Source organism: Conger conger, chromosome 11, assembly GCF_963514075.1.
Source record: "Conger conger chromosome 11, fConCon1.1, whole genome shotgun sequence".
Lineage (NCBI taxonomy): Eukaryota > Metazoa > Chordata > Actinopteri > Anguilliformes > Congridae > Conger > Conger conger.
Window position 1 is genome coordinate 2,453,201 of NC_083770.1, and position 21,495 is coordinate 2,474,695.

The following is a 21,495-nucleotide window of genomic DNA, read 5'->3' on the forward strand; positions in this document are numbered from 1 at the left end:
ACCGCCGTCAGAGGAGTCAAAGAAGACAAATCTGTCACTGCTCTCTTCCACAGTGTGGTTTTTTGAAGGAAACGTCCCCTGTGCCTCTGTAGTCCTTTATTATACCATTAGCAAGACATGGTACAACTAGATCTCTGCAACAAGACCGTTCTGTGGGACTAAAGAAACTTTTGAGTAGTATTTTACATTTATTTATGTTCAACTTTAGACCTCCCCTGCATCCAACTAGTTTATGCAACTCCACTGAAGACACAAAACTGAAATACCTGCAGCTTTCAGCAGTAGGTATTCCCACAATCACCTCTCTTTATTTGAGATACAGATCCAAGCTAACATAAAAGGCTCTCAAAATGCTGTTGCCATGTTGTGACAATGGTATAACAAAAAAGACACTTTTAAAGCAACAGCCTCTGCATTTTCTGCAGCAGAAATCTCCACAACGCTCCGTTACCCAACCGCTACCCACTGTGTGAAACTAATACACTAGTACTCAAGTACTTACAAATCTTCATATCCAGACCTCCCCCCCAGTTTCTACAGTAGAAATCTCCACAACCAAATCTTTCTCATATGAGACAAAGTAAAGACATTCACGAAGTAGGTCTTTTCATAAGCCAGTGACCGTCAGCCGGTGGTACAACTTTCTTGAGATACTGTAAAGGATGTTGCAGAAAAAGAGGAAGGTTTGGTCAACGCCGAACAAATGTGCACATTCTCACCGCAGTAGGACTTCGGGATGAACGAGGAGGGCGTGAGCTCCAGGGGTCACTCTCTCAGGCGCATTCACAGCTCCACCTTCAGACCGCGAGCCTCCGAGCTCCCTGTGCAAACACAGATATCAGAGTCACTCAGTGTCTAGAGTTACGCTTCCAGGAGAGCATAAACACAGAGTCGCTCAGTGTCTAGAGTTACGCTTCCAGGAGAGCATAAACACAGAGTCACTCAGTGTCTAGAGTTACGCTTCCAGGAGAGCATAAACACAGAGTCATTCAGTGTCTAGAGTTACGCTTCCAGGAGAGCATAAACACAGAGTCGCTCAGTGTCTAGAGTTACGCTTCCAGGAGAGCATAAACACAGAGTCACTCAGTGTCTAGAGATACGCTTCCAGGAGAGCATAAACACAGAGTCACTCAGTGTCTAGAGATACGCTTCCAGGAGAGCATAAACACAGAGTCACTCAGTGTCTAGAGATACGCTTCCAGGAGAGCATAAACACAGAGTCACTCAGTGTCTAGAGTTACGCTTCCAGGAGAGCATAAACACAGAGTCGCTCAGTGTCTAGAGTTACGCTTCCAGGAGAGCATAAACACAGAGTCGCTCAGTGTCTAGAGTTACGCTTCCAGGAGAGCATAAACACAGAGTCACTCAGTGTCTAGAGTTACGCTTCCAGGAGAGCATAAACACAGAGTCGCTCAGTGTCTAGAGTTACGCTTCCAGGAGAGCATAAACACAGAGTCACTCAGTGTCTAGAGTTACGCTTCCAGGCTGCTTGTCTAACCTAGCCATGCAAGGGGCGTGCAGCTTCCTCCTGAAAAACAATATCATTTCAACAAAATGTTCAGGAACGCTTCAGTTAAAAACAAAGAGAAGCCTTTCGAGAAGCCACCCTCCAGAATGCAACTCCCTCACTCACGGTAGGTCTTTATCCGACAAGGAAGTTCACTTCTGCTACCAAACCCTTCTGGAGTATCACCAAAAATACACACTCTAAAGCTTTCCAGTATGGGAATCACGCTGTGGAGTGTTAAAACTGAACCACCAGTTCAGTGGTGCACCAGCACCCAGATTGCGATGGGTTGCTCCGTCTGTTATTAAGGATCTGGGGTGCATACTGATGACCTTGCAGTCGGTAATTCTCACAGGAAAATGCTCTCAATAACTGTCGAAGCACCCAAGTGCGAAACAAAAAAATATGACATAAGAGTGAAAAAAATACATGACAGATTTATGTGTTTCTAAAAAACGTTAAAAAAATCAAAACTGGTCAGTCAACCTAAGATGGACTTTGCACAGTATATAGTTTTATTGATATCCTGTTTGGAACATATGTAAAATTATAGGCATGCTATAGCTAGACTAACCACTTCCTTCAGAACAGAGGAGTCAATTCATGACTATTAGTGCAGTTAAAAAGAGTGTAGACTGAGTCTCATAGTCTTACAGAATGACTTTCCATTCCAAAATAAAACCCATGCGCTAAATTTATCCCACAGCTCAGCATTGAAATTAGGACAGAGAAAACACCATTTTGTGGGCCTATATAGCATACCAAGTCATAAACCTGTCTGTTTAAACTTCCATATGATTTCAGGTTGAAGGTGCATAGCTACTAACGGTATCGAGATATAGGACCTGTAATTAAGATAAATGATCTCCTGTTCGCCTTCCTTAACACTGTTGATGAATCACTCAAAATTAATTCAAAACAGCAAAAATACAATATAGTGCCATCATTTTCTTTAACTAAATGACAGATTTTGGAAGCGGACGGCAGCGAGTTTGTGCATGTTAAATTATTCTGAAACAAACATGGCGTGATTCCCTTGCATGGAGCTCCATTCCACACCCGCATGCTGAGAAAGAACTTTCTCTCTTAATGCGAGGAGCGGAAACGTTACAGGGGGGTTATGTTTCACTCACGGTGGGTACCTCAGGTGCGCGGGACTGGCACGGCACGGACGTGTGCCAGACAGCATTGTTTCTGCAGGGATAAACGCAGGATTACCTGCAAAGCCCTCCTTTCACAGAGTTTCTTTGCGCTGTCACACGCCGTATACTTTACAAGGGATGAAGTGTTAACGCTGACAGGTATCATTATCCTTCCTGCCGCGAGCCGTGAGCCAGCGTGCTGCACAGCCAAACACTGGCAGTGACAGACAGCCGGGATTGCGCTCCGAAACCACGAAACTGTCAATCTGTCGATCGATCCTCATGACGGGCCATTTATATTTTTGTCCATTATGTCCGTAACCTGCATGCTTTGTTATAGCCTTCAAGGTTTATCGAATCAAGCAACCGTGGGATTCAGGCAAAGGTGTTGCTCCCCCATGAGCCGAACCTTGTGGACACAAGTAATTGGATAATGCTAATGAAACGATACTTTACTAAATGATACTAAATACTTAGGTCTACAATAGGTGTCCCCTTACCGTTCCCCTGCAGACCAACTGCTACTATGCTTGGAAGTAATATAAACACTTTCTGCAGTGCTAATCGCACAATATGAACAATAGCAATGGTTCCACACTAATGCAGGGTGTGCCACCAAAGCACCTTTGTGTATTTAACAAGAACTGTCTGTTTGACCTCCCCATCATGACCAGGAGACATTAACACTAGTTAGTGCTTTTTCCTTTTGTTCCTGTCATATAATTACAATTCATCTAAGAGTGAAAATGATATATACTATTGCATTAACATAATAGCCTACATTTATTCATAAATTAAAGCAGCACATTAGACTGCATAGTGAGAGCTGTAAAGATGTGTGCTGAAACATAAAAATAACAGCCTATGCCACACCAAGGCACTCTGCAAACTGTCCATTATTTTTCATTGTTACCCGGCTACCTGGCCCGGAAAACTACACTAATTCTGTCAATGAACGTTATTCAATTCCTGGAACTTACACAAAAATGTGACACGAGTGGGAGTTTGCTTATGGACTAATTCAACTGCACTGTACCCAGCCTGTTCATAATAATGTTCAGTAGTTCAGATAATGTTGAGACAAAACGCAGGCCAGTAGACTCTGGGGCTATAGCTGCTGTATGTGATGAAGATGCCACTGTGTGAGATTCACACAGAGAGCTCTGGGAATAACATCCAAAAGGAAATTGTAAACTGTAAATAACATACCATAACATAAGGTAATGCCATAACATAACATAAGGAACAGGCCATTCAGCCCAGCAATGCTCACCTTTACCTGCCCCTAAGTGTACCTACTGCCTAATTTGCCAAAAAGCTAAATAGAATCTAACACCGTATCAAGACTGGTCTTGAAAACCCCCAGTGTTTCTGCCTCCACTACATGCACTGGCAAGCTATTCCACACATCGGTCATTCGCTGTGTTAGAAAATACTTCCTAATATCTGTACAGAATTTCTACTTTGCCAATTTTTATTAGTGTCCTCTTGTTCTGCTAACTAAACTCAACCTGAAGAATCCCCTATAATTCACTTTGTTAATCCCTTTAATGAATTTAAAAGCCTCAATCAAATCCCCCCTAAGCCTCCTTTTTACTAAGATTAAAGAGATTAAGCATCCTAAGTCTATCCTAGTAATTCTTATCTTTTATACATGAAATCAATCTGGTTGCCCTTCTCTGAACCTTTTCCAGTGTCTCTATGTCCTTCTTATACATTACAGGCATTTGGCAGATGCTCTTATCCAGAGCGATGTAGTTATTAGACTAAGCAGGAGACAATCCTCCCCAGGAGCAACGCAGGGTTAAGGGCCTTGCAAAAGGGCCCAATGTATCTTATTGAGGCTACACCGGGATGAGAACCACCGACCTTGCATGTCCCAGTCATTTACCTTCACCACTACGGTCCAGGCCGCCGGGAAGAGTAGTATAACTCCCTTGGAGTTATAATCAATACTCCTGGCTTTGATCAACTATGACCCCCAAGTCTTTTTAAACTTGAGCACAATCCAATTTTGTGCCCCCAATAGGGGCAATCTTCCCACTGGACGAAAGAGAAAAACAATTCCCCTGTGCAGTATTCCGGTGCTACAGGGGATGAGACGCTTGATAGTGTGTGTCCCTGACTCAGTTATTTTTAAATGTTTAAAGGGTCCCAAGGTGTCCTGGGTGAGTTACACTCAGGCCACAACATTATTCCCCTATTAAAATCGCTCAATAGTTTCCTCCGCTCCACCTTGGCGGACATGGGGCTCCAGTGCACCCTTCGGGCGGTTGCTGCACATCGGCAGTCATGGACCCGAGACACATTATGGCACGGCACTCTGAGACCCACTGCACTCTCCAATGAAAAACACAATTATTGTCATTATAGGGCATAGGTTGTGAGCTATATGTACCTGGGGGTGGGGGTGTTTTGTTATTTGAGAAATCCACCAGACAATGAGAGAAACTATGCGTTTTGTTTCATTTTCTAGGCTCACTTTTCCCACTGATATCGTGTTACTTGTGAATATCACTGGTCAGCTTTGGAAAGAAAAAATAAAATCGGTACACAACGCTTTATTTGTCCATTTCCAAGCATGCTGACACACCGTCATTTATTATGCATCTTTGTTGAGACGTAGCATGTGTTTATACTGTTCCAGCTTTACTAACATACTGTACAAATGCAGTGGTTCCCAAACCTGTTCCTGAAGATCTACCATCCCGTAGCTTTTCATTCCAACCCTAACAGAGCACACCTCATTCAAGAGCTAGGGCGGGGCTGCCCAACCCTGTTCCTGGAGATCTACCATCCTGTTGGCTTTTACTCCAACCTTAACAAAGCACACCTCATTCAACAGCTAGAGCAGGGCTGCCCAACCCTGTTCCTGGAGATCTACCATCCTGTAGGTTTTCACTCCAACCTTAACAAAGCACATCTCATTCAACAGTAGGAGATCCTGTTGAGCTGCTCATTAGTAGAATCAGGTGTGCGAAACTAGGGTTGAAATGATAACCTACAGCATCGTAGATCTCCAGGAATAGGATTGGGAACCACAGTACTAATGCATAATTGCATTGTATAATGCATAAATGCTCAATGGGGTTTGTGGTCTTCAAGTAGTTCTCATAAATGCTGAAGTAACTTTAATTGCTTTAACATTTTTCAAAATCATAAAACCTTCTGCTTATTTCCAGGATTACATGAAAGTGACATCCAAGATTTTCAATGTGGTTCTATGCGCTCCACAGCTTCCATAAGGAAGAGTGGTGGCACTACATTTGTTTTCTGCACACAGATTTGTTTTCCGGTTCAAGTCCAGTCAACATCAACCCGCCCATGCAGTATTGTGCTCTGTACTGTGGAATTCACTGTGGTTTCAGCTTGGGACAGTCATCCTTACAGTTGCAGTGAAATTTGATTATCGGGCTTTGTCCGTGGTTAAAGCGGGAGACGCTAAACGCCAGCGCGTGAATATGACTGGCAGCTGCCGAACAGTATCTGTCGCCGACATTTCAGAGAACGACCCCCGTGGGAGATCACAGAAGCACCGCACGACAAGACAAGCGCACTCGATGAAGGGCTAATTGGTCTGTAATTGTGCCATTATATCAATTATAAATGGCAGGATTGCGACCGCCTATTCACCCGGTAGCAATTATTGACAGAGCGGTGCCTTTTTTTTATGTTCCTGCGGCGATTGTGAAACTCCGTGCTGTAACCTGAGCTTAGCGGGAGGCAGCCTTGACACGGAGGATACCTTCATTCCAAGGCCCGTCTTACAAAAGGGCCTTTGATTTGACACTGTTTCCTCGTTCCCATATATTGGAAGCAAGCCGTAAACAACATGAGATTGAGACACGGATACTGTGGGAGGAGGTTAGCCAAGGCGCAGGGAGACACTGCATCACTCCTGCACTGCTCCAGCACACAGAGACACTGCATCACTCCTGCATTGCTTCAACACAGAGACACTGCATCACTCCTGCACTGCTCCAGCACAGAGAGACACTGCATCACTCCTGCACTGCTCCAGCACACAGAGACACTGCATCACTCCTGCATTGCTTCAACACAGAGACACTGCATCACTCCTGCACTGCTCCAGCACAGAGAGACACTGCATCACTCCTGCACTGCTCCAGCACAGAGAGACACTGCATCACTCCTGCACTGCTCCAGCACAGAGAGACACTGCATCACTCCTGCACTGCTCCAGCACAGAGAGACACTGCATCACTCCTGCACTGCTCCAGCACAGAGACACTGCATCACTCCTGCACTGCGCCAGCACAGAGAGACACTGCATCACTCCTGCACTGCTCCAGCACACAGAGACACTGCATCACTCCTGCACTGCTCCAGCACAGAGAGACACTGCATCACTCCTGCATTGCTTCAACACAGAGACACTGCATCACTCCTGTATTGCTTCAACACAGAGACACTGCATCACTCCTGCACTGCTCCAGCACAGAGAGACACTGCATCACTCCTGCACTGCTCCAGCACACAGAGACACTGCATCACTCCTGCACTGCTCCAGCACACAGAGACACTGCATCACTCCTGCATTGCTTCAACACAGAGACACTGCATCACTCCTGTATTGCTTCAACACAGAGACACTGCATCACTCCTGCACTGCTCCAGCACAGAGAGACACTGCATCACTCCTGCACTGCTCCAGCACACAGAGACACTGCATCACTCCTGCACTGCTCCAGCACACAGAGACACTGCATCACTCCTGCACTGCTCCAGCACACAGAGACACTGCATCACTCCTGCACTGCTTCAGCACAGAGAGACACTGCATCACTCCTGTGCTGCTTCAGCACAGAGAGACACTGCATCACATACGCAGTGCCAGTCTCCCTCCACGATAAACCAGAAAACCGCCAATCTCTGTGTGTGTCTGAGAGAGAGAGGCAGAGATTGCTGACTCTATGAATTTATTTCATTAAAGTACATGTAAAATGCCTGTAACAACACACATACATACGTATATCTGATATCTGAATATTTAAAGGAATACACCAACATTACCATGTCTCGTCTCAAAGATCATATTCCTCACTGCAGGGGTGCCCAACTCTGGTCCTTGATCATTAAGACCAGAATCCTGATACGGATAGGCCCTTGTTCTACTGTGCCCCCCCCCCAACTTCTCAGATCTCAAATTTAATTACAATAAAAATTAAGCCTAGATAACATTTATCCTGTATAAAATGTAAAATAAATATAAAGTATTTTTCGGTGTACCCACCTGGGAACTCAGCTGTGCAGCCCTGAAAATTCTAACGGAGTAGCCCTCCTGCACTTCCCTGTGAGTCAATCAAATATGTGCATGTGCCTCCTACTCAGCCTTTCAAACAAGGAGAGGGTTTACTACAGACCATCTGACCTTGGACTCCTACACTCCACTCCCTTCTGCTTGTCCCTACCAGAGAATAAATCAACTCCCGGACAAAACTCTCCTGAACTAACCTCTTCAGAGTCACACGACCAACTCTCAAAGCACACGGTGAGCTCTAATCTTAAATACAATAGGTACGATTTTTGTATTGAAATGTTGTTACAAGACCATTGTAAATTGGCTCCCTGACATATTGACTCGCCCTCTGCCTGCGTTTATAGTCCTTAAATTTGGATTTCAAAATATATAGTTGTATATTTTGTACGAAACTGGACCAAAATATTGTACAGCTGTACAATAATTCAAGCTCATTGGTTGAAAATTGGTTCTAATCACCACAGCCAATGACGTTTCAACGTCAGCACATTCACAGAGAAGGGGAGGGATAAACAGTGTTGTGGTTTGAAGGTGTTTGTTACTCCAATTCCTCTGTTCACCGTTAGAAGGCTCTTTGTTTCCGCCGACAGACTCGATCTCCTCCAAGCCAACACGCTCCACGCTGACGTGGACGCGACCGACGGAGACATTATATTAGATTACATCACAGTCATTTAGCAAACGCTTTTATCCAGGGCGGCGTGAAATAAAGCTAATCAAAATCAGGGACAAGTGCATTGAAAACCCTAGAGGAAAGTACAGTTCCAAGTGTTCACAACTTGAACCCTTGAAGAGTGCATCAACCTCCCAGAGACGTGGCTCCGTTCTGAAGCATGGCAGGAGGAAGGCTCTTGCAGAGGGACGGCCATCCAAGGCTTTGCCTCTTAGAATGAGAGAGGGAACAATAGACCACCTCATCCTCTGGCCAAACTACAGGCCTGAATGTCAACAGGCTCAATGTCAACAGCAAAAACTGACAATGGCAGCTCACCCATTTACAGAAGTACAGACCAACTAATGCTACAGGGCAACCGAGAGCACACACCTATACAGGGACAGTTACGCTGCATTAAATTTATTTAGCTGACGCTTTTATCCAGAGCAACCTACAGTTCATTTGACTAAGCAGAGGCCAATTCCCCCTGGAGCAAAGTGGGGTTAAGGGCCTTGCTCAAGGGCCCAACGGCTGCGTGGCCACACTGGTGCTTGAACAACTTTCAGGTGTCAGTCAAGCATTGTGTCTACGAGCGAGGCTATAGGCTGACAGATCTCAGAAGCCATCAGAATAAGCTATCGTTCCAGATATCAATCGCACATCTATTCCTATTTCTAAAATGCACTGTATACAATGTTTTATGTACATTATCACATTCTCAAATTAAGCAGAAATGTTCAACTTCATACTGTAAATTGTCAACATTATAATTCCAGTTCAACACACTATGAGTGGTATAACGTTCTCCTTCTGGTGATGGAGCTAGAAAGAATTTTCGGTGACGATTCAGACACTTGGGGGTAAACAGTCAGCGCTGTGATGCTTTCCCCCACTTCCTCTGCGTCCACTTCAAAGGGCAGCCAGCGACAGCTGCAGTCGGTCTGGTCACCCTCATTAAGTGGGCTCACTGCTCCGACACCAGTTTGACACCCCGGACAAACGGCCCATTGTCAGGTCTAAATGGACCTATTCTTCTACTACGGTTAGACCGCGCTCTCCTCCAGCCTCCCTTCACAAAAGATATTTTGCATTAACAGCCCTTTTATCCGAGGGACAGTTACTCACTCATAAGAGGAGTTTGGTCGGAGGGACTGTGGATGAGCCGTGAGTCATTTCCACAAGCACCCGGCTCCCGCCCTCCGGAGAGGGACCCTGAGTGGACAGGGCTGTGGTGGTGGAGGGGGATACAGGCTTTAGGTGGTGCCCAAACGCAGCCTTGTTCCCACTGCAGTGGGGTTGCTTCACTGCAGCATCTGCAGGAAGACGGGCGAGTTTCCTCTGCGATATTTTACCACCTCCGAGCAATATTATTATCTTTCGAATTACACTTGAGTTTCATTTTTTTTGTAACTGCACCATGCAGAAGAGACCATCAAGTAAAGGAACGAGAAATGTGCATGAGTTATAATTACGGTGCGCAGTTTCCAAAGCGGCAAATATCTGATCCAAATGTACGTTTTTTGGAAAATGTGTTAGGTGAGTTTCCAAAGAAAAATGTGCAGAAGCATAAGGTGAATTGACAACTATAAGGAAGTATGCATATCCCAAGTTAGTATGTCTGTAAAGGCCAGTCCTCAGTGATGGGTCACGCGTGTGAAGGCAGTCCTCAGTGATGGGTCACGCGTGTGAAGGCAGTCCTCAGTGATGGGTCACACGTGTGAAGGCAGTCCTCAGTGATGGGTCACACGTGTGAAGGCAGTCCTCAGTGATGGGTCACACGTGTGAAGGCAGTCCTCAGTGATGGGTCACACGTGTGAAGGCAGTCCTCAGTGATGGGTCACACGTGTGAAGGCAGTCCTCAGTGATGGGTCACACGTGTGAAGGCAGTCCTCAGTGATGGGTCACACGTGTGAAGGCAGTCCTCAGTGATGGGTCACACGTGTGAAGGCAGTCCTCAGTCCTCAGTCATCAGTCAGAGCTCTTGTAGCTGTTTGGCCTGAATGATGTAAAATAGTGACTGGCCCACAGGCGAGCCAGGAGTTTGTGTGTATTGTGACTTCAGGTGTATCGCTCATTGTGGAATCACGGTTACCTAGGAGGCAGAATTAAAACAAAGCATACATAAATAAATGAAGCGATGGCTGGTTTTATATATGCTTAGGACATTCGCTTCGTGTTTGACATGTGAAAATGCACTAGTGGGGACCATGAAATGAACATGGAGCTATGCCTTCAGAAATGAGGTTGGGTTCGGGTTTACATCGTGACATTTTAAGACGGGCACAGCCGCGACCTCCTTCCCCACCTTCCCAGGAAAAAAAAGGAGAGAAGAAAAGGCAGCTTTGAACGGCGGAGGTCCGTGGGGGGTGGAGGGGGCCTGTCACACGCTCCGACAGGCCGACAGGGCGGAGCCCCAGCGGAGGAGCCAATCCCGCGCCGCGGCAGATCACCGCCGCTGTGGAAATAATTGCCGGCCGTCTCTCTCCCTCACGGGTCAACAACCACCCCCCCCCCCCCCCCCCCAAACACAACCACCGCCACCACAAACCCGAATCCACCTCCCCCCAATCCCCCAGCCCCAACGCCACCAACCAGTGGTTTCATGTTCCACCACTAATTAAACCCTCTCCTCCTTGTGCTAGCCAGAGTGAGCATGACACAGAGAGACCCCCGTCTCCGACACGGCCCCTGCCACCACACTAGCGGCTCTCCGCTGTGCCCACAGTGAACATAAACACACTCCCGTTATTACTGAGACCACAAACCCGACTGGGGCCCGACGTCCCTACCGACACCAGCTTACTATTCTGTCTGTGGTTATTCTGTCTGTGGTTATTCTGTCTGTGGTTATTCTGTCTGTGGTTATTCTCAAAGGCCAAGCACACGCTCGCATCTGGCATTCTGTTTCCCTGCTGATTAATTGTTTCATTCCAGTGATACCGGCACATATTGATTTTCTATCACCAGCAGACACAAGTCAAACTGAATTCAAAGTTCATGACATCCAACATTCATGCAACCTTAATATTATTTATCTGAATCATTAAAATGGCAACCTTATTGGGTGTGACTTTGGAGCTCACATTACATACGAACATAAAAAATAAGTATCACAACAAATCACTGCTCAGACATAGCCACAGGTTAGCATTACCTCACCTACAGAGAAGACTGCTATTTGAATTTGAAGCATTGTCACAAATTGTCTCTCATCTTTACCAGCTCATGTTGCACATAGAACAAGCCGGTTCAAATCCCAAGATTCTCTTCATAATTAAAATCTTGATCTTATTCTCAGTCCAATTTCTGTTTAGGTTCTTGATATACCTGACAATATTAAATATCAACGTGTCATTCAAATCATGGCAGTGAAATTACTGAGCATTGACTTACCGTCCCAAAAGGCACATGTGTCAGGCAGAGATATCTGCAGGAGATTAAAGCAGAGATACCTACAGGAGATTAAAGCAGAGATATCTACAGGAGATTAAAGCAGAGATATCTACAGGAGATTAAAGCAGAGATATCTGCAGGAGATTAAAGCAGAGATATCTACAGGAGATTAAAGCAGAGATATCTACAGGAGATTAAAGCAGAGATATCTACAGGAGATTAAAGCAGAGATATCTGCAGGAGATTAAAGCAGAGATTGAAGCAGAGATATCTACAGGAGATTAAAGCAGAGATATCTACAGGAGATTAAAGCAGAGATATCTACAGGAGATTAAAGCAGAGATATCTGCAGGAGATTAAAGCAGAGATATCTGCAGGAGATTAAAGCCAAGATATCTACAGGAGATTAAAGCAGATATGTCTACAGGATATTAAAGCAGAGATATCTGCAGGAGAATAAAGCAGAGATATCTGCAGGAGATTAAAGCAGAGATATCCACAGGAGATTAAAGCAGAGATTGAAGCAGAGATATCTACAGGAGATTAAAGCAGAGATATCTACAGGAGATTAAAGCAGAGATATCTGCAGGGGATTAAAGCAGAGATATCTACAGGAGATTAAAGCAGAGATATCTGCAGGAGATTAAAGCAGAGATATCTACAGGAGATTAAAGACCACTCAGACACAAATAAAGATGATATCACCACCCCTGTAAATGAGTTATGGGCTCCTGAGGTGACTGAATAGGAGCTACAGAGCAGAAAACCCACAGACACACACATGCACGCACACATACACATACGCATACACGCGAACACACCCCTTATCTCACAAAAACAGCAATCTTTCTCACACAAAACACATGCAGTACATCATCTAACATATTATCACATATGCACACACCCGCAAAAGCTTTTTCTGTGTCTCTGTCACATGAGCACATACAGGATCACATGACCCTTCACAGGCTTCCTGACTGGTCAAACAAGTCAGAAGAACTGGCAGTTAATCAGAAACCACTTCAAAAGAAATGGATGGAATGGGAAAAATGGGCCAGGATCTGGCCGGCCCGTCATCGCGTCGATCGCACCGCTCTCGCCAGGCGTTTGGATCAGGCGGCGAGAGCAAGCATCCCCAGCATCCAGGTTTCACCCTCAATCCCAGGGACTCCTGGGAAACTGAGCTCCACGGGCGGCTCAAAGCAAAAAATGATGTAATGGCCAGCTACCGACTTGCGAGAATGCAAGCGCAGGCGTAGATAACAGCAGACGGTTGCATTTACGGCATGAAGGCTGGTTTAGGTTACGGCCCCTGGAAAATTCAGCTATGCCAACTTGATCTACTTGAAAATTGAGCAGGTCAAGCTGGTCATGAAGCTGATCTAGCTGGGTATGAGCTGGTCAACCAGCTAGTGCTGGTTGCCTGTCTGAGCTGGTAGCTACCAGCTGTTTCAAAACCTAACTTGAACAGTTTTTTTTTCACCAGGGGTGAATATGATTCAATTCATAATACCCACAAGGGTTGAGTGCTCCCTAATTCAAGAGCTGGGCCGCGCCACGATGTGGCTTGAACAACAGAATGTGAAACCAGTATTCATAAACGGGAGAGATATTTAGATCTGCACAGTTCCCATGGGTGCTTGGGCGGGTCACAGACGACGGGCAAGCCCGGCTGGGAGTAGGGAAGATGGATGGACTCGCAGGCAGCGGGGGGAGGCAGAGGGGGCCACGCCTTCGTCTGCATCGCTGGGATCAAACGTGGAGGAGACAGGGCTTTAATCTGCTCATCGAGAACCCTTACAAAGACCGACAGAAAAAAACACGCACAAACAATTCAGTTCAAAGCGCAACGCCAAGCGTACTCGCTGTCAATCATTCGCTTTTCATCAAGAAAATTCCAAGCTTGATTTCTTTTTCTTTTTTTAACAACAAGTCTCGGACCGGTGAGCCCCGCTCTGTCTCTCCTAATGAGCTCCTGGGCGTGCTTGGTGGAATGAAAGTCTGACACCGGGTCACGACTGTCCTTCCCTCGGTGGAATTTGTGATGGATGCGGTGGGGTACCGAGGGGGTTGGAGGTGGCCCGCATTCGCTGCCACGCCCTGCCTCGCCCTGCCACTCCCTGCCTCGCCCTGCCTCCCCCTGCCACGCCCTGCCTCCCCCTGCCTCCCCCTGCCTCCCCCTGACTCCCCCTGCCTCCCCCTGCCACTCCCTGCCTCCCCCTGCCTCGTCCTGCCTCACCCTGCCACCCCCTGCCTCCCCCTGCCTCGCCCTGCCACTCCCTGCCTCCCCCTGCCACGCCCTGCCTCCCCTGCCACGCCCTGCCTCCCCCTGCCACTCCCTGCCTCCCCCTGCCTCGTCCTGCCTCACCCTGCCACCCCCTGCCTCCCCCTGCCTCGCCCTGCCACTCCCTGCCTCCCCCTGCCACGCCCTGCCTCCCCTGCCACGCCCTGCCTCCCCCTGCCACCCCCTGCCACTCCCTGCCTCCCCCTGCCACGCCCTGCCTCCCCCTGCCACGCCCTGCCTCCCCCTGCCAGACACGTCATTCAGTCAGACTTTTATTTCCACTGCTAACACCAGGAGGGTTTGCAGCGTTTATACATAAGCGAGAGTTTAGCATGTGTGTACGATGAACAAGACAAACCTGACTGACCTGCCAGTTCATTGTCCCAATTACACTTTCAGTGCTCAAGTTTCACTTTGTTGTTTCTTTCTTTTGTACATTTCATTTTTTTTTGTAAGCATGGAAAATCTGCCAGAACTGTTTTTCAATGAGAGCTTTGTTCAAAAACATTTGAGCCACCATCTCCTAAAAAAACACGGTGATGATTCAGGACACAACCTCAATTCTATTCCGAGGTCTTTGTTAAACTCAGTATCACTATTCTACCAAACAGACAATCAAATACATAATTGTTTTGGATTAAAATAATGAATAAAAAATTTAAAGGCTTGATCTTGCCTGTTACAACTGAGTGAACCAAGTGGACCAGAAGGTTTTTGAGAGTATTCCATGTGTGCACAGAAAAGTATCTGAATCCAAAACTAGTATGTATTTCACCCAGAAGGATTCACCTAGATGTGATCCATGTGTGTCATGTCTCCCAGCTCACAGCCGAGAAGTTGGGCCTCTGAGCAGCATGCACGCAGCCTCCGACCTTCCATTAGTCATGCCTGTTCAGGCTCCTCCATGACCTTCCATTAGTCATGCCTGTTCAGGCTCCTCCATGATCTTCCATTAGCCTGTTCAGGCTCCTCCATGACCTTCCATTAGCCTGTTCAGGCTCCTCCATGACCTTCCATTAGCCTGTTCAGGCTCCTCCATGACCTTCCATTAGCCTGTTCAGGCTCCTCCATGACCTTCCATTAGCCTGTTCAGGCTCCTCCATGACCTTCCATTAGCCTGTTCAGGCTCCTCCATGATCTTCCATTAGCCTGTTCAGGCTCCTCCATGATCTTCCATTAGCCTGTTCAGGCTCCTCCATGACCTTCCATTAGCCTGTTCAGGCTCCTCCATGACCTTCCATTAGCCTGTTCAGGCTCCTCCATGACCTTCCATTAGCCTGTTCAGGCTCCTCCATGACCTTCCATTAGCCTGTTCAGGCTCCTCCATGACCTTCCATTAGCCTGTTCAGGCTCCTCCATGACCTTCTCTCGCTCTCTGATCACCACTTGGGTCAGGTGTCGCCGTCTGAACCGGGCGGATGGCGAGAGCACAAGGGCCCTCCTGCGGCCGAAGCAGAACAGAGGGGGCCGTCTCTACCGTGACTCCATGTCTGCTGGTTCCTGTTTCATAGGGGGCGTGAGGTAAGAGAAATCTTAGTCAACTGGGGTTGTAACCTAAAGGTTTCAGGCTCCATTCCCCAGGTAGGACACTGCTGTTGTGCCCTGGATCAAGGTGCTTAACCTGAATTGATTCTGTAATATATCCAGCCGACACAATGGATACTACCCTGCTGAAAAAACAGCTGAAGCTAGGTTTTGAAACAGCTGGTAGCTGGTTGACCAGCTCCGACCTGCTCCATACTAAACATGGTTTGGCCAGCTCAAGCTATGTTTTGAAACAGCTGGGAGCTGGTAATCACTTATCAAGACCTAATCACCAACAAGACCCCTCCGTTCCGCCACTTCGTGCCGTCTGGCACCTCCCCTCTGGCACTTCTCGCTCACGACTGCTGTCTGTCCTGGTCCCGCGGTGGTGGAATGACCTCCTGGTGGATGTCAGAACGGCAGAGTCTCTGACCTCCTTCAAGCACAAACTGAAGACTCATCTCTTCAGGCTACACCTTTCCCTCCCTAACTCACCACCGTGATTAGTGTAATGAAATGGGTAGCTCTCCTGTATGGGGCAGGGCATGGGGAGAGCGTTGGGGGGGCAGGTGTTATGGTTGGTGGGGGGGCAGGTGTTATGGTAGGTAGGGGGGGCAGGTGTTATGGTAGGTGAGGGGGCAGGTGTTATGGGTAGGGGGGGCAGGTCTTATGGTTGGTGGGGGGGCAGGTGTTATGGGTAGGGGGGGCAGGTGTTATGGTAGGTGGGGGGGCAGGTGTTATGGTAGGTGGGGGGGCAGGTGTTATGGGTAGGTGGGGGGGCAGGTGTTATGGGTAGGGGGGGCAGGTGTTATGGTAGGTGGGGGGCAGGTGTTATGGGTAGGGGGGGCAGGTGTTATGGTAGGTGGGGGGCAGGTGTGATGGGTAGGGGGGGCAGGTGTTATGGTAGGTGGGGGGGCAGGTGTTATGGTAGCTGGGGGGCAGGTGTTATGGTAGGTGGGGGGGCAGGTGTTATGGTAGCTGGGGGGCAGGTGTTATGGTAGGTTGGGGGGCAGGTGTTATGGTAGGTGGGGGGGCAGGTGTTATGGTAGGTGGGGGGGCAGGTGTTATGGTAGGTGGGGGGGCAGGTGTTATGGTAGGTGAGGGGGGCAGGTGTTATGGTAGGTGGGGGGGCAGGTGTTATGGTTGGTGGGGGGGCAGGTGTTATGGTAGGTGGGGGGGCAGGTGTTATGGTAGGTGGGGGGGCAGGTGTTATGGTAGGTTGGGGGGCAGGTGTTATGGTAGGTGGGGGGGCAGGTGTTATGGTTGGTAGGGGGGCAGGTGTTACGGGTAGGTGGGGGGGCAGGTGTTATGGTAGGTGGGAGGGGCAGCAGCTTTCAGCCAGTGCGGGAGCCTGCCAGTTTGGGGGCCACGACCACACTCCACCAGGGATTCTAAATGTGGCCGGCCAATCCCAAAGTGGAATGTTTTTCCTGGAGGCCAAATATTTCCACATAGAGACACGGCTGTTCATTCCAGCCCTGTTTACACAGGGAGGGGGGGCACGCTTTTTTTGGAGGATTAAAAGAGAGCTGGGGGCCCTTATTTTCAGGAGGGTCCATAAACCTCACGTAGAGTTAAACTCCCACAAACATAAACCTCACCTAGAGTTAAACTCCCGCAAACATAAACCTCACGTAGAGTTAAACTCCCGAAAACATAAACCTCACGTAGAGTTAAACTCCCGAAAACATAAACCTCACGTAGAGTTAAACTCCCGAAAACATAAACCTCACGTAGAGTTAAACTCCCGCAAACATAAACCTCACGTAGAGTTAAACTCCCGAAAACATAAACCTCACGTAGAGTTAAACTCCCAAAAACATAAACCTCACGTAGAGTTAAACCCCCGCAAACATAAACCTCACCTAGAGTTAAACTCCTGAAAACATAAACCTCACCTAGAGTTAAACTCCCGCAAACATAAACCTCACGTAGAGTTAAACTCCCGAAAACATAAACCTCACGTAGAGTTAAACTCCCGAAAACATAAACCTCACGTAGAGTTAAACCCCCGCAAACATAAACCTCACGTAGAGTTAAACTCCCGCAAACATAAACCTCACCTAGAGTTAAACTGCCACAAACATAAACCTCACCTAGAGTTAAACCCCCGCAAACATAAACCTCACGTAGAGTTAAACTCCCACAAACATAAACCTCACCTAGAGTTAAACCCCCGCAAACATAAACCTCATGTAGTTAAACTCCTGAAAACAGATGGCCTGCTCCGTCCAGTTCAACTGGAAACCAAAGTGCCAATGAGCATGGTGTTCTTTCAGAAAATGATGGCTCGATTCATGTCATATAAGTGCCATCCTTAAAAGACGGGCATTAGACTCAAAAACAAGCAGGCAATTACACTGCAGCCACCAAGCAATGGGTGAGCTACTGACATGCATCTACAGACCATCTACAGTACCAGACCTGGGTAAATGTGGGGTAAATACGGGGTTAATGAGGGGTTAATGTGGGGAAAATATGGGGTAAATATGTGGTAAATATGAGGTAAATACGGGGTAAATATGGGGTAAATATAAGGTAAATACGGGGTAAATGTGGGGTAAATATGAGGTAAATATGGGGTAAATGTGGGGTAAATACAGGGTAAATGTGGGGTTAATGTGGGGTAAATGTGGGGTTAATGTGAGGTAAATATGGGGTAAATGTGGGGTTAATGTGGGGTAAATACGGGGTAAATGTGGGGTTAATGTAAGGTAAATATGGGGTAAATGTGGGGTTAATGTGGGGTAAATATGGGGTAAATGTGGGGTTAATGTGGGGTAAATATGGGGTAAATGTGGGGTTAATGTGGGGTAAATACGGGGTAAATGTGAGGTAAATGTGGGGTAACAGTGCAGCTCTCGCTGCCTGCAATCTCCTCCATGGCTGTATCAGTAAGCCCCGGCCCTCCGTCACCACTGCAAACGCAGCTCCACCGTGGTCAGAACCGCAGCTCCACTTGGTCCGCGCATCCCTGGAGTCTCCTTTCCTCCCAGTGAGAGTCCTGGGCCTCCGCGGTTCCATGACCTCCGGCCGGCTGACGGTGACAGATTGACCACAGCGTCTTCGGTGGACTTGCAGTTTACACGGCACGAGGGTCACACCGAGCGAGGATAATTTTTATTACAGTAATTATTATTATTGTTATTATAACATACACCAGGGCGCAGAGCGAGTATGGAGCGAGTTTCCATTCTGTAAGTTCACCAGATATGTGAAATTAAACCCCTTAAAAACCTTCTTTTTCGAACTTAGAGTTCCACTTACATTTGTGTTTGAGAACTTTCTACTGCCGTCTGTAGTACAGTATGGGCCTGATTTAATAAGAGCTGATTTCCTAAGAGCATGTACAAGACCAATGAATGGTCACGGTATTTGTTTTACACCAATCAGTGGTCGTGTTATTAGTTTTGGTTGTGCAAAAAGATGTTGCTGAAGTATTTTTTTTTTTATGCATTTCCGGACTGTCCAACGATGCAGACAGCACTCAGGAAGCAACATAAACTTGTTCATAATCCTTGCTCAGTTGTAAATAATCGCCCGGAATGCGGCCGATGCCGATTTGAGACCGAGGAGGTCCAGGAGAGGTATTTTGGTAATTGCTGTGTGAGGAAACCATTAAAGCGCCACGCCGCCAAATTTCTAGAACAAAAGCGTCAACAAAGTCGAACCAGAGCCTGCTTCATCCTCCAATTTCCTGCCACATAGACTCGCAGGTCTGGCTGCAAGTCGCTAATTAATTGAACCTGATCTTTTCCAAAAACGTACAAGCAGACTACTGTACTCTAGCGTAACGCAGCACGGCGCAAGGGGGGGAAACCTGGAAAACAGCTGTTCATACAAGCTGCCGTCTTGCTTCTGCGCTAATGTGGAGAGGGCCCCTTTCCCACAATGCCACTGTTGTTGTTCCATAACATAGCAGCTAAATGCGTAACCTTGATTCCCTCATTAGGGCAGCACTGCTGCAGACTGCTGTGCATCTATGTAATGTAATGTAATGCATCTCATCAAAACTGCTGACCTGAAAGAGACAACAAGCACGCAGTACAATGCACAGCAAGTACACAGCACAACCCTTCCTCAGAGACACTTCTAAACTGTGCAACTATATGATATGTTGCTCATCTTGGCTGCCATTCATCAGTGAGTTACTGTGATCAAGAACCAAGAACCAAGAACATCAGGCAGAACAGGTCTCTAGGACAACGGGGTTGCCAGTCCACCAATGCAATATATAGGGGTCAAAATCAATATTTACACATACATATCTGAAATGACCAGGTTTTAACAAGGGCCCTTCTATACTGGTATCACAGGCTACCTTTGAAAAACGAAAGGCAGACATTAATGATGTTACCTGTACGGGGTATGTTTAGTGTACATAAACAGAAAGTAAAAGTAATTCCCAGTATTTTGTTCCAATCATCTCGACTTGCTAATTGGCATAATTCTTCAATCAGGAGGTAGAACTAATTTGCTAAATCAGCTTTCATGGGTGGAAGGAACACATGGCAGGACTTCTACTTTCTGACCCCTGGACTTTCCACCTCAGTATTAATGCATGCAGAGCTTAAGCTCTCCTGAAGGCACAAAACATAATAATAAGGCACAAATAAAAATAATTTAAAATAATCTAAAAATAGAAATGCAGGTGAGGACAGGTGGAGAAGAGTAGCCTTTTTCATGAATGAATAATGCATGTTGCTCAGTCTGAATCAGTGCTTCTCAAACTCATCCTGCGTGTCATGCACAGTTATTTCTGACATAATGTGGCTTAAGATAGTAAACGATCCCTCTAAGCATGAAAATCAGATAGTTAAGAAAAATGAACAGCTAGTTACAATTCTGGGTTTGCAGTTGTGGTTGGAATGAAAAGCAGCATAGGCAGGGGCCCCAGAACCAAGTGGTGAGAAGCACTGGCCTGCATGTGGTGGAAAATGGGTCTTTACAAAGGTCAAAGTTCAGTTTTACGGCTCATGGCAAGGCCCAAATCTTTGCAAGGCATGCGAAAGTTCGGCTAATCTTTCTCCTGCAGAAAATCACGTTTCTGTTTGTTTGATCTGGCATCCCAAGCATCCCGTTTCACAGCTTTTTCGGCGAGACCTGACCGGCCCAGTCCAGCACAGGGCAGCGAGCCGGACCAGGACCTGGCACTCTCAGGAGGGTCGTGTGTGACGGGGCAGGCCAGCTTGAGGCATGGCTGTAATTCAGCACGGACTGAAGCTGGGCTGAATCACCGCGCTTGCATCACTACTAATATTTATTTAACTGCTCTGATGTTTATTTTCTGTTTCCTTTCGAGTAAATGCTTTATATATACAACATAATGTGAGCAATTTTGCTGGTGGAAGCACTTCAAGAACCTCTGCTAGAAGTACAAACACATTGGGAATGAGCTGTTTTTCAGCATCTGTGGACTAATTATCAGGCAGGACCTTGTTGGAACATTGTTTTTTCAACAGCTTATAGTTCATCACTGTTGACGCATACTTTAGAAATAGCAATGACTTCTACTGTCAACCCTCTGCAGATTTTGATAAATTGTGCCAGTTTTGACAACTTCTCAGAAACTTGCTGTAGTAATAGAGGACCAGGTGTATTTTTATGTTTTTGCATCAACAGAAATGGCCTGTTTCCAATGAATATACAGTTTGCCCCCACGATTATGACAGATTCTTTTATCAAAAAGGAGCATTATAAGGCTTAATT

The 21,495-nt window shown here is 46.9% G+C and overlaps 1 protein-coding gene across 1 annotated transcript in view; it reads right to left on the reverse strand.

Annotated features, from left to right (window-relative positions):
- The window catches only part of LOC133140112 (bone morphogenetic protein receptor type-1B), a 141,210-nt gene that overhangs the window by 102,019 nt on the left and 17,696 nt on the right, over nucleotides 1–21,495 (reverse strand). The window contains exon 2 of the mRNA XM_061259692.1: nucleotides 720–821. The gene's annotated coding sequence lies outside the window, so the exon portion shown is untranslated. The remainder of the gene's footprint in view (nucleotides 1–719; nucleotides 822–21,495) is intronic.